The sequence below is a fragment of the Ictidomys tridecemlineatus genome, unplaced genomic scaffold, assembly GCF_052094955.1.
Source record: "Ictidomys tridecemlineatus isolate mIctTri1 unplaced genomic scaffold, mIctTri1.hap1 Scaffold_48, whole genome shotgun sequence".
In the NCBI taxonomy this organism is placed as follows: domain Eukaryota; kingdom Metazoa; phylum Chordata; class Mammalia; order Rodentia; family Sciuridae; genus Ictidomys; species Ictidomys tridecemlineatus.
Genome location: NW_027523119.1, coordinates 368,174 through 381,805, shown reverse-complemented (window position 1 = coordinate 381,805; position 13,632 = coordinate 368,174).

Here is a 13,632-nt window from a genome sequence, read left to right as displayed (position 1 = left end):
AAGATAAAGAAACTGAAGTTCAATGTGGTCACAAAAGTTGAACAAATCCCACAGATAAGAAATGTCAGACCTAAAGGTTTATCTAACTCTAAAATATATTATCTTCGTCATCACTATAACCATTATAAAATTCACTATAATAAAAAAGTAAATACTAGAGAAGACAATATCACATCTCAGAACAAGCATAAATATATTTTCTTCCTATAGGACAAATTTATAAAACAGAGAATGTGACAAAAATAATTTCCAGGGATAAATAATGTGTAAATAAATGAAGGAAGGCAGTCTATTTAAAAATTGGAATGTACACTGGGAAAATAATACCCATGCATATGGCTAGAATTCAGATATTAGGAATGTGTTAAGAAAGAAAGTAACCAGTAGGATTTATGAAGCCATTCTAATATTTAATGAGCGCTGTTTTTCAAGATTTTGTCATGAGGATCTCCCATCCCCCACTCCCGCTGTGTGTGTGTGTGTGTGTGTGAAGACAAGCTACAGGAATTGCTCTGGTGAGAAATCTCTTAGTTTATTACATAAATGGGATTTTCTATATATTTACAAGTTAAAATTTATGGTGTCCCTCATGGGTATTATTAGATTATAAATCGTATTATATTGAGACTAATATTCATAATCATTAGACACCTTACTGAAGAACAGGTTATTTTATACCTTCAGGACTCTGGAATCTGTTTTACCCCTGAACCCAGGAATAAAAGGTGAATTTCATATTTTTCTCATTCATTAGTATCCTTCTCAGAATATTCAGCATTCATGGAGACCAAAAGAAAGCCACAAGTTCACAAGGAAACTTGTTACTTTAATGAGCCACACAATATAATACCCCCATCTGGTTGCTTTATCATCTATCATCTGGTAATTATCTCCTATCATTCTAATTCACAGTTACTCCTTCTACCTCAAATCTTTAGATAAATTTAGGTATTATTTTTATTGTGTGCTATACTCAATCTCTTAATCTCTAAATTCTGTAAGTGCTACAGCTCCAAAAATATTCACTTTTATTTGAAAGTGTGATATAAAGAGTGTGATATGAAAGCTGAGGCTAGATATTATATGTAAAATAGAGACGACTTAAAGTATATGGGAGGATGTGCATAGGTTACATCTAAATAGGATTATATTCCATATAATCTTGAGAATCCTCTTATTTTGGTATCCACAGGGGATCCTGGAACCAATGTCCTATGGATACTGAGTGATATTTGCACAAATGTATTGCATGCATTACATATATAATGCCTATTATAAAACCGTATATCCTCAAAATGATACACTGAAGCTCTAATTCCCAATACTTCAGAATGTGACTCTATTTGGATACATGAATAAGTTAGAAGGAGGTCATTAGGCTAGACCTAATCTAACATGACTGTTGTATGTAAAGAAGATAGACAGGGAGAAGATGGGTGGTCATCTATAATCTAGATTCAGAGTACTCAGAAGAAGCCAGTCTTGAGTACACCTAATCTTGGACTTCTAGCCTCCAGAACTATGAGAAATGAATTTCATCTTTTTAAGCTACCAAGCCTTGTTATGGCAGCCATATCAAACTAATGGAATAACCCATTTTGATTTAATGTTTCTTTTCTAATCTTTGTAATAATATAATAATTACCTAATTCCTAATTCCTCGGTAATCTGATGAAATTTGAGTCAAATATTTCTGCTACAAGTGTGTATGCATAAGATAGGGAAGAAAATGGGCTTTAATTACCGGTCTGGGGTGATTGTTTTGACTAGTTCTTCTTGCTTTAACTTGCAAATTTCATATTTTTCTATATAAAAGTTTTAATCTATATTGTGCTCTAGGAATAAAATATAGTTCTGTACTGGTTTTATTCATTTGTGTCTAATATTATTTAATAATGCTCAAAATTTTGTTGTTATTGTTATTACTATTATTATTATTACTATTATTTGGCTGAGAATTGCTAAGAGGAGTTTGATTTTGCTTTTACTTTATTTTTTTTTTAAAGCAAGCTTTAGGTTGTATTAATTGCCCCCATTTTCTGAATGATTTATCTATACCTATAGTTTCCTTTCCTCATTTTATTTCTTCTCTCATTTTGGATATTATATTTCAAAGAACTTAACTGTTTTCTAAGTTCTTGAAGTTAATCCACAGTAAATAATTTATAATTTTACTTTTTTTCCAAATATATATATATATATATATATATATATATATATGCACACACATACATGAATATGTACATGTGTTATATATATATATATATATATATATATATATATATCCACATATTTTTCTTCTAGTTACCATTGTAGTTGTAATCCACAAATTATAAAATGCTTTTATTGTTTTTCTATGTTAACATTTTATTATTCTTGGTATTTTTAATAGCTACATAGTTTCTGTTAGATAATAGTTTCTGCAAATATTTATATATAAAATATTTTATATTTTATACATAAAGAAATAACCTTCTTATTTATAGATCTTTAAGATTTGTAGCTTACCAATAGTGTGCTTAGGCACATACTTTTTGTATTTGTAACATTATGGACTATGAAAATGCTGTATTAAACAATACCATATTATTTCAGTTTCATTAATTTTGATTTATTATATTTATTATCTTACTGTGTGATATGTATACTGCTACACAGTTTTGTATTGGTTTATATTTTAATTTAATTTTGATTGTGAACTAATCCTTAGCAGAAATTATGTTTTGAGTCCAACCAATATGTAGGTCTTGGAGACATTCATATGGATAACTTCTTGTATGCTCTGCTGGAGTCTTATAGAATTTATTGCCCTTGAATCATTTTAATGTCATTTTTCTGTTCTGAGATTTCCATATGGTGTGGATAGTTTGTCTCTGCACATATGTGCAGAGACGTCTGAGTTCCAGCTTTGTTGCTGGTGATTGTAATTCTACCCACAAACTTGGCTTAACTCTTTCCATGACTCTCGTCCTGTAACTCACATAAATGCTACTTTAAGCTCCTCTATGTATGATATCTAAATGTAAAATAATTTCCTTGAATAATCATTAAAATTCTAGATTCCCTAATACCTCTAAATACTTTTAATTTCCTAGTTAGTTGCTTCTAGTTATTGTTCTTGGTTCTTCCATTGTTTCAGATACCAAACTAATTCCAACTTGCTTTTCCTTGTATCTATATGTATGTCTCTCCCTACCTCACTACCTTTGTATGTGGGTAGCCTTGCATCTGTGTGTGGGGGGAGGATAAAGAAATATTTAGAGAGGAATTGTTATAGCACTCAAGCAATCTAACTCCTCACTCATCTCTTGGACCATTTGTTTGTTTGTTTGGTTTTTAATTGTATGAATACCTATAGGGTTTAAGAACGTAGAATGAAGACTCATAATTTTTCTTGGATTTCTATTTTCAGTATATTGCAAAAGAAGCACAGATGTTTACTGAATGAATAAATATTTGAATATATTTGTGAATTTGTTTCTTCTGAAAACATGAAAGTACAAGCAATATTCACTCTTCTCTTGCAGAATTTTGCTGGCAAATGTTAAAAATGCAAGAAAACGTAAATAATAACATATTAAGGAGGAAGCAATAAATGCAAATATTCAAAAGAATTATAAATGAAGCATATAAAGCCTGGTTTGATTTCAGGACTCATAGCAACTGTCTGATAAATATCTCAGTATATAGAAAATGTTACATTTATCATTGGAGATTTTTAACCATTTTTGCATCCAGCATTAAGATATAATGCCACGTGAGTTAATAACCAATGCTAAAATATCAGGCTATAAACAAAATCTATTTTAAAATGCATACATACACATATACAAATAATTTAAGAGAAAATTCAGCAAAGAAATTTAGAAATTAACTATAAAAAAGGAAGAAGATATCTGTATTAATTCATTTTCCCATTGCTATAACAGAATAACTGAGACTGGGTAATACACACAAAAAAAGATTTATTTATTTCAATTTTGGACAGGGATTTTAGTCATCATGGTACTGGCTCTGATGAGGTCCCTCCCCTGGCTGTTAGAGCATGATGAATGATATCATGACAAGAGATTGTTTGGGGAGGAGAGATTACATGAAAAAGTAGGAAGCCAGAGAGTGCAGAGGAATTAGGCTCATTCTTTTGTAAGAACTAATTTCTGCAGGAACAAAATAGAATCTCATGAAAACTATGTTAAACTTTTCCAAGGAAAGCACCCCCAATGACTTAGCTACTTTGCATTAAGCTCCACCTTTTAAACATTCCAAAACCAACCAGCAATGCCACCATGAGGACCAAGCTTTAAACACATGAAATGTTGAGTTCACGTTAAAATTGTATACAAACAATAGCACCATTTTTGTCATCCCAGTGGTTGTCTCAGAATATAAATTCACAAAGATTGTGACCCCAGTGCTACAAATTATGAGCAAAATGTGGAGATATGCATGTGTGGTTTCCAACCACTGCAATAAAGCAAGCATAACAATAAAGTGAGTCAGATAAATATGTTGTTTTCTCAGTAAACATAAAATCTCTTTGTACTGTACTCTGGTATATTTGGTGTGAAAGAATGTTACGTACGTATTATATATATATATGAATTTAAAAATGCTTTACTGCTGGGCTGGGGATGTGGCTCAAGCAGTAGCGAGCTCGCCTGGCATGCGTGAGGCCCGGGTTTGATCCTCAGCACCACATACAAACAAAGATGTTGTGTCCACCGAAAACTAAGAAATAAATATTCTCTCTCTCTCTCTCTCTCTCTCTCTCTCTCTCTCTCTCTCTCTCTCTCTCTCTCAAAAAATGCTTTACTGCTAAGAAATGCTGATGGTCAATCTGAGCCTGTAGAGAGTATTCATAATCATTTTGCTTATGGAGGTTCTTGCCTAAAGAAAATCAGGATGGTGGTTACTAAAAATTAGGATGCTATGGCCATTTCTCAAAATAAGACAAAAGTAATGTCTTCTTCTCAATTAGCTCTCAATCTCACAAAAGATTTCATATAGTACACAATGCTGTTCAATAGCATATTACCCATGATAGAAGTCCTTCCCAAGTTGAAGTCAAGGGCTGGCATGTAGCTCGGTACTAGAGTTCTTGCCTACTACGCATAAGACTCTAAATTCCATCTCTAGCACCACAAAAGACAAAAAAGAGACAATGGGTTCAGGCCAATCAAACCCTGCTGCTGCTGTGTCAGCTAAATGACATAACATTCTAAATACTTTTTCTCATCAGCTATATTCACAGCATCTTTATCAGGAGTAAATTCAATCTCAAGATACCATATTTTATCATGAGGCTTCAGCAATTCAGTCACGTATTCTTTCTCCACCTCTAATTCTTGTTCTCTTGCTCTTTTCACCAAACGGCTAGTTACTTCTGCTGACATTTTGAACCAAAGTCATTCATTATGGTTTCAATCAACTTCTTCCAAGTTCTTTTTAAAATTTTTATTTATTTTAATTATTTACACATGACAGTAGACTGCATTTATGCACTTTGATATATCATACATAGATGGGGTATAATTTAATTTTTCTGACTATACATGTGTGGAATCATATTGGTCATGCAGTTACACTCTCTCTCTCTCTCTCTCTCTCTCTCTCTCTCTCTCTCTCTCACACACACACACACACACACACACACACACACACATATATATATATATGGCAATAATGTCTGTTTCATTCTTTTATCCTTCCTGTCCCTACATTTCCACTTCTTCTCTCCCTTTACTTCTCTCTACCTAATCTAAGGTAACTCTATTCTACTCTAGTGCCCCCCCCATTTTACTGTGAATTAGCATTTGCATACTAGAGAAAACATTTGGCCTTTGGTTTTGGGGGATTGGCTTATTTCTCTTAGCATGATATTTTCCGACTCCATCCATTTACTGGCAAATGCTTTAATTTCATTCTTCTTTAAAGCTGAGTAATAATCCATGGAAAATATGTACCACATTTTCTTAATCCATTTATCTATTAAAGGACACGTAGGTTGATTCCACAATTTAGCTATTGTGAATTGATCTGCCATAAACATTGACATGGCTGCATCACTGTAGTATGTTGATTTTAAGTCCTTTGGTTATAAAACCAAGGAGTCAGATAACTGGATCAAATGGTGGTTCCATTCCAAATAATGTGAGGAATCCCCATACTGTTTTCCATAGTGGTTATACAAATTTGCATTCCCACTAGCAATGTATGCATGTTCCTTTTTCCCCACATCCTCCAGCATTTTTTTAATGGTGATATTTCAATCACCTCCTATGAATCAAGAATGTCCTTAACAACATCTAGAATGCAAAATTCCTTTTCCTTTAGAAGGTTTTTAATTTACTTTGCCCAGACCAATCAGCAGAATCACTATCCATGACAGATATAACCTTATGAAATAAATAATTTCTTATATATTAAGTTTTGAAAGTCAAAATTACTCCTTCATCCAGGGGCTGTAAGATTGGACATCGTGTTGAAAGGCATGTATCTCACTGTAAATCTCCACCAGAGCTTTTGGGTGACCAGGTGTATTATCAATGATCAGCAAAGCCAAAATGCAAATATTGGTTTGCATATTGAAAGGAATCTTTTTTTAAAGGAATATTTTGAAAGGGATTTTATTCCCGGACTGTAGGTTTTAACATTGGGCTTTAAATTGTTCAGCAAACTGTGATGCAAACAGATTTGTTGTCTTCGAGGCTGTGTTGCTCCTTTTGGAGAGCACAGACAGAAAACATCTAGTATAACTCTGAAGAGCCCTGGGATTTTCAGAACAGTGTGTGAACAGGGGCTTTGACTTAAAGTAAGCTGCATTAGCTCTTCCCAAGAAGAGTTTGGCTAACCTTTGAAACTTGGGAACTGGAAATTGACTTCTCCCTTCTAGCTATAAAGGTCTTAGATGGTATCTTCTTCCAACAAACTTCTGTTTTGTCTACATTAAAAATCCATTATTTAGTAATGTGCACCATCTTCCATTGGCAGATTTTCTGAATGTGTACACCCTTCTATTTTTATGTTATAGAGACGGCTTCTTCCCTCAAACCTCAAGAACCAACCTCTGCTAGCCTTTTTATTTAGTTACTTATTTTCCCAGCAGCTTCCTCACTTCTCTCAGCCTTAAAGAGAGTTGAATCTTTGCTCTGGCCTTGGCTAAAAAGGAACATTGTGACTGTTTTGATCTTCTATCAGGACCAAACCTTCTCCCTGTTAATAATAAGGCTGTTTCACTCTCTTCTCATTTGTGAAGTCACTGAAGCAGCACTTTTCATTTTCTTCCATAACGTTTCCTTTACATTCACTATTGGTTTTGCATAAGAGGCCCAGCTTTGGGCTTATGTTGGCTTTCAACATGCCTTTCTCACTAAGCTCACTTGTTTTTAACTCTTGACTTAAAGTGAGAGACACAAGACTCTTCCTTTCCATTGAACATTTAGAGGTCATTGTAGGGCAATTAACTGGCCTAATTTCAATATCACTGTGCCTCAGAGAATAGAGAGATATAAGGAGAGGAAGAGAGATGGGGGAACAGTCAGTGAGAGGAGCAATTAGAACACGCACAGTTATTAATTAATCTTGCTCTAACTGTCAGGCACAATTTTTGGTACCCAAAACAATTACAGTAGTAACTAACATCAAATATTACTTTTCACAGATCACCATAACAGATGTAATAATAATGACAGTATTTAAAATATGTTGAGAATCACTAAAATGTAATGAGAAAAAATACAGAACGAATAACTGATATTGGGAAAATGATGCAAATAGACTTGCTTGACACAGGATTTTCCCAAACCTTTAATTTCCCAAAAACACAGTATCTGTGAAGCACAATAATGGACAGTAAAAGGAGGTGCATAAGTATATCAACAAGTATTATCTACACAAGTGTTATCAACAAAGACTACACTGGGGGTAGTTTTGAAATCTCTTCTTATAAATGAAAATAGAAAGAAAAACATTTCATTCATTTAATACCATCACATCTTATGCCAAATAATCAATACATATTTACTTTTCAGCTATAATCTAAAGTCTTTATATTATCATGCAGTATGTATGGAACAGTAAAGGACACAACCTATAGCCTCAAGAAGTTAAATAAAACATCTGAACTCATGTACTCATAGATTATCAACCAAATATGGATTACAAGGGACAAATTGACAGATGGAAATATAATAATTTATAAGTTTTGAAACCAAAGCTATTTGGAAAAAATAATCATTCATATCTAGGCATATTAACTATATATTCATTTAATTATCTCTTTTTTGTGTCCTAGGTCCAGAGTTTAAGAGATTTCTAAAACAACATTCCTGAATTTTTCAAGTGTATGATCTAAGAGATAGAAAGACACACTTTATTGTTATCATACTGTACATAAACAAGAAATGGGAGTTTCAGGTACTGTGCCTGCTATCAGCAACCTGTATCAGCAACCTGCTATCAGCATGTAGTGGTGGGACTTTTCTTGTTGCCCAGTGTCACCCAGGAACTTATTTTAATCTATGAGATTCACTTGTGATTTATAATAAAAACCAACAAACATTTAATACTGGACATTCAATGTTTGTTGATTTTTATTATAAATCACAAGTGAATTAATACAATTAAAGATCAGGGTGGGTTTATAATGGGTAATGCTCAGTTGTTTATATGAGACCTAACTTAATGCATTTAATATTAGTTTACCAAGGTACAACAGATTAAATGAGAAAAACTATCAAGCTTTGAAAAGTATAGTCAATAATATTTATAATATTTTAGAATAAAAATGATTATATATATTTATATATTTGTATAGACATTTAAATAACAAAATATATTTTTGGGACATTAACTCTTCTAGAATGTGATATACTTTTATTTCTACTTAACTACTGTTAAGAGTTATTAATTTAATTTTTGTCATCTCATGGCCCATTTTCATCTCAGTAATTCTTTACTTTCCAGAAATATTCCAAATGTTCTGCATTAATTTTTTTTTGCTCCTATGTATTCCCCATCAATTTCTATCTCTATTCATGCAAACCTACCCATCATTAAGACCCATCACAAATTGTTCCTTCTTTATCAAATCTTTTCTTACTTACTGATTAAATTTTGATGTCTCGTTTCAATAAATATTCACCAAACTTTACTTATAGTTTTAATCAGTATCCTTTATTTATAATTATATAAAGCAATGTCAATATGACTGGGTTTGATTTTATAGGTTCCCATCAGGTTGTAAGATTCTTCAAAGGAGTGTCTCTAACACTTGTCTCTCTTGTGTCCACCAGCATAGTGACTTGTGCATAACAGACAGTTAATAACATGTGTGTTGTTTTATTCCCAGCTTTGTTTCAAATACTATTAAAAAAACATTTCACCAAATTGTTTAGCTTAATTGAACTGAATGAAGAATAAATTATCAGATACAATAATCTGTTCTCTGGAAAAAATAATAATTGCTTTTACAAATGCTGTAAGAAATAATGTTTGTGAATTAAATGGTATCTTAATAGGTGTATTTTAAGCCCAAACTGTGATAGTTTTGCTTATTTTAATTTACAAAAATCTATTTTTTTACTATTTGCTTAAGGCATATTTAACACTGCCTTGACACATCTTCTAAAAATATTCATTAAAAATAAAATCCAACTGTTAAACCCATGCCAGTTAAATACTACAATTAATTTCAAAGCCACCATCATAAATGAAAACATTGGTTAGCTGTTCTATTTGAATATTATGGAAGAAAATAGTTATTATATATAAAGCTGGCAAAGTGCCCTGCAGATAGATCCAGGACAGAGTTTGGGGCCTTAACTAATCAAATTCTTTTTTTTTTTAAATTCTAATCATCAGTATAGCACATTTTAGTCCATGATAACATATTAACTCCAAGAGACATATACATTTTTACAGAAATGTGTAGATCATGCTGTTTTTAATAGTAATTTAAAGGACATTTGTATTTCCACAGGCAAAGGTGATTTTTCCAGCAGATACCTATAGGATGCACAGAAGCTTCTGATGTACTATGATTTAAACTAAAGATTTTTTAAATTTATTTATCATGTGAAAGCCAAGTACAGTCAATAGAAACTGTGCTTTCACTTTGAATTTTGCTTTTTTCCCCCAGGTAGTGACATGTACTACAATACTCCCCATAATGCCAGGCAGCCACAGCCCCCAGTCAGCCATGCATGTGCTGTGTTGCTAAGCTATGATCCCTGTGTTGCTAAGCTAAGCTTAGGGGTATCAAATACATTGAGTTTATTAGGATGTAACCCCATCATAAGTCAAGGAGCATCTGTAGTCTGTAGTACATCAAGAATCGTGAACATCTCCATATATATTAAAACTAAGTTAGGAAATTGATATGTAAATGTGTAACATAGCTCTATGATCACATTCTGGTTTCAGACATAATGACAATAACTGGATGCACTGGAAATGCTAAACATGTTGTCAACATGACATTATTTGTATGCATCTATCATAAGATAGTGAGCACGGAAAACAGTATGAGACCATTGCCATAAATGAAGGTTTTGAAAAGATCTTGTCCAAACACTTTGTTTTAGCCAACACCATGAGAAGAAATACCTTCTAGATCCAACCACACAGATATACATTGGGCCCTTGTGTAAATCATCTTGCAAACAACAAAAGGCTTTTATCTAATTCATCGCCTTGATTGGATATATGGGTGGAGAGAAGCCAAAATAGAAAATAAATAGATCAATAAAATACTTCTAGGCATTGTCATTTACATATTCTTATAGACAATCATAATGAAATCCATAATGCTTTTCAGTGTTTGTTAACTTTTGTGATTTTTTTTCCTTGATATTGGAATGCTTTCTGGAAAATGCACTTTCACTGCCACAAGAAGAGTCACAATCTGCACTAAATGATAACCTTTCTTCACATCATCAGCCAAGAACAGTGTGTTATCAGTGACTTTTCATCCATTTCAAAGGATGCCAAAGTTAATAAATTGGCCATGTGCATCTTCACATATAGTAACAGGGCATTAAAACTTTTGCACATGTGATTCTTTCCTTAAAGCTTACTTTATTTTTTCTCTTAATATATTCAATTTGGTTTCCATTAAACTATTTATACTAAACTGAGACTAGCTTCTTAAACCATTGATAGCACATTGATTTACTCACCAATGACATTGTCCATGGTGTGTACTCCATTCCTTGCTGGAATCATCCTTCCATCTGGCACTTACCCATCCTCATTCTGTCCAGGGTCAGGATGTTGATCTTTATAGACACCACCACCATATCTCAGATACTCTTTTTCAAACAGTTTTTATAGTATTCAATTATAGGGGTTTGAAGAATTGTTAAAAAAATATTATTTTCAAGTATTAAAGTCTTTATGAAATGATTCTTTATAAATACAATCAGGGGGTTTTTGTTGTTGTTGTTTGGTTGGTTGGTTGGTTTTGGTACTGTGGATTGAACTCAGGGGAACTGAGCTGAATCCCTGGCCCTGTTTTTTATTTTATTTAGAGACAAGGTCTCACTAACTTGTTTAGCACCTCCCTTTTGCTGAGGCTGACTTTGAACTCATGATCCTCCTGTTTCAGCTTCCTGAGCCAGGAATTACAGGTGTGCACCACCTTGCCTGGCATAAAAACAAGGTTGCTGTGATATAAAATGGCTGATAACTCATTGTAGGAGTGCACTGTTGAATTTTTTGAACTTTTAGATTATTTCAGAAATTAGTATCTGCTCTAGGATACCAAGGCATAATCAGATAAATCTTACTGTATTTGTCTATTTAAACTGCTTAATTTTAACTATCTAAATCCAAAGGTGCTAGCTCGTAGAGTCTCTATTCAACCAAAGTTAAACATCTAAATCAGCATGAAATAAAACATCCTATTAAAGGAAAACAACTAGGTAAAAGTTTTATATAGATAAATGTAAACACATAGTGATGTTGTATTTTTTTAATCACAACTTTTTTTGTAATGAGAAATAATTCCCCCTATTTTCAAATCAATTAACTGTAAGCTCTCAAGCTTGCTACTCTGCTTCAAATGAAGACTCAGGCTGTTCATCAAGTGCATTATCTGCAAGGGTGCAATGCTGTGCAGTTAATTTATGTGTGATGTAAACACCAACACATATCCACATCCCCAGATTCAGCACAAGGCTGCTGTGATATCCATGTCTATCATCTTTCTACTCTTGTTTGCATTCTGGAAGTTCCTCTTGTATCTGTTCACTTGTTGCGTTGGCAATAGTGTACAGAGAGATAGAAAAAAAGTTAAATTCATTATGTCTAAAGTTTTGAAAAGCACCATAAAACCTACTTTCCATCAAACAGAGCATATGATATGGAGAGTCAATTTTTGACCCCTAACTCTTTCAAATATAATCATTACTAAGGAAATATTTAATTGTAACACTCAATATTTTATCCCTGAATAACGACACTAAAATATAATCATTAAAATAAAAAATATTTCACAAAATTTTATGCTGCTAAGTGTGAAAAATAAAATTCTAATGGAAAAATTATTTTAAAATATTTCAAGGTATAAAAAGTTTCATAATTTTATGATGAAGAATTAAGTAACAACATCAATTTCAGATATCCTTTTGGAATATCACAGTTTATTTAAAAGCATCTTCATCTTAAGGAAATATCTGTGAAACTATTCAACTGCTTTTATGATTTTAGACATTGATGAATACTGAATTTAAAAAGCAGCATATATTATTAAGAAGTTTGATTTACTTTTTATCAAAAAAGTAGATTTGGTTAAAGTATCTTATTGACAAGTTTATATTTTTATTCTGTAGTTGTAATAACTAAAGTATGTATACGTGCATATACATTAAAATACTACTGTAGAGGTTTTATATCATAATAACTATTGTATTTCCATCACTAAAATATTTAATTTTTCTATTATGTTTAATTCTCCTCTCTTCCTCTGCCTGGCTATAGATCCAATCATCTGGGTGGCACAGTACACATGCTCCTACTCAAGGTTAAATCCACTTTTAGATACCAGCATTTAGATTTATATCATTACCACTAGCATAAAGTCCTGGTCATTCTTTGGTAAAATGCTTGTTTGTGGTTGGTGTCCTCTTTCTGCATCCTATGTGCCTTTTCTTAAGATTTTGTCTAACATGACTTTCATCATGATATTTTGCCAGAAAGACATTTTATCTCCTTTTGTGAACAGATCAAAACCTCAGACTCAAAAATGCTGAAATTGCTTCATTTATCTGTCAGGACATTCAAACCTCACCAAGACCAGAAGCCAAAAAGAAGGTCTAAAAGGGAAAATGCTGTCAGAAATGGATCAGCGTGACAAGGTTCATAATATTAAATCTCTCAGTTGCTGCAGGAATGTCCAGGGTCTGGGAACCCCAGTTAATCTTGTAGAAGAAAGACCTAGAAAATGCAGATGGTGAGAGAAATCCACGAGTAAAACAGTCTACTTTGTCAGTGGAAATCAGTCATGTCCCTTTGCTTTTGTTCCCTACATACCCTTATTCATAAATAATTTATGATTAATTGAGCCACGTCAACCAGGTGAGGAAGGGGTTTTGCAAACATCTGACTAGTGGTTGCTGGGTCATCACTGTTGCA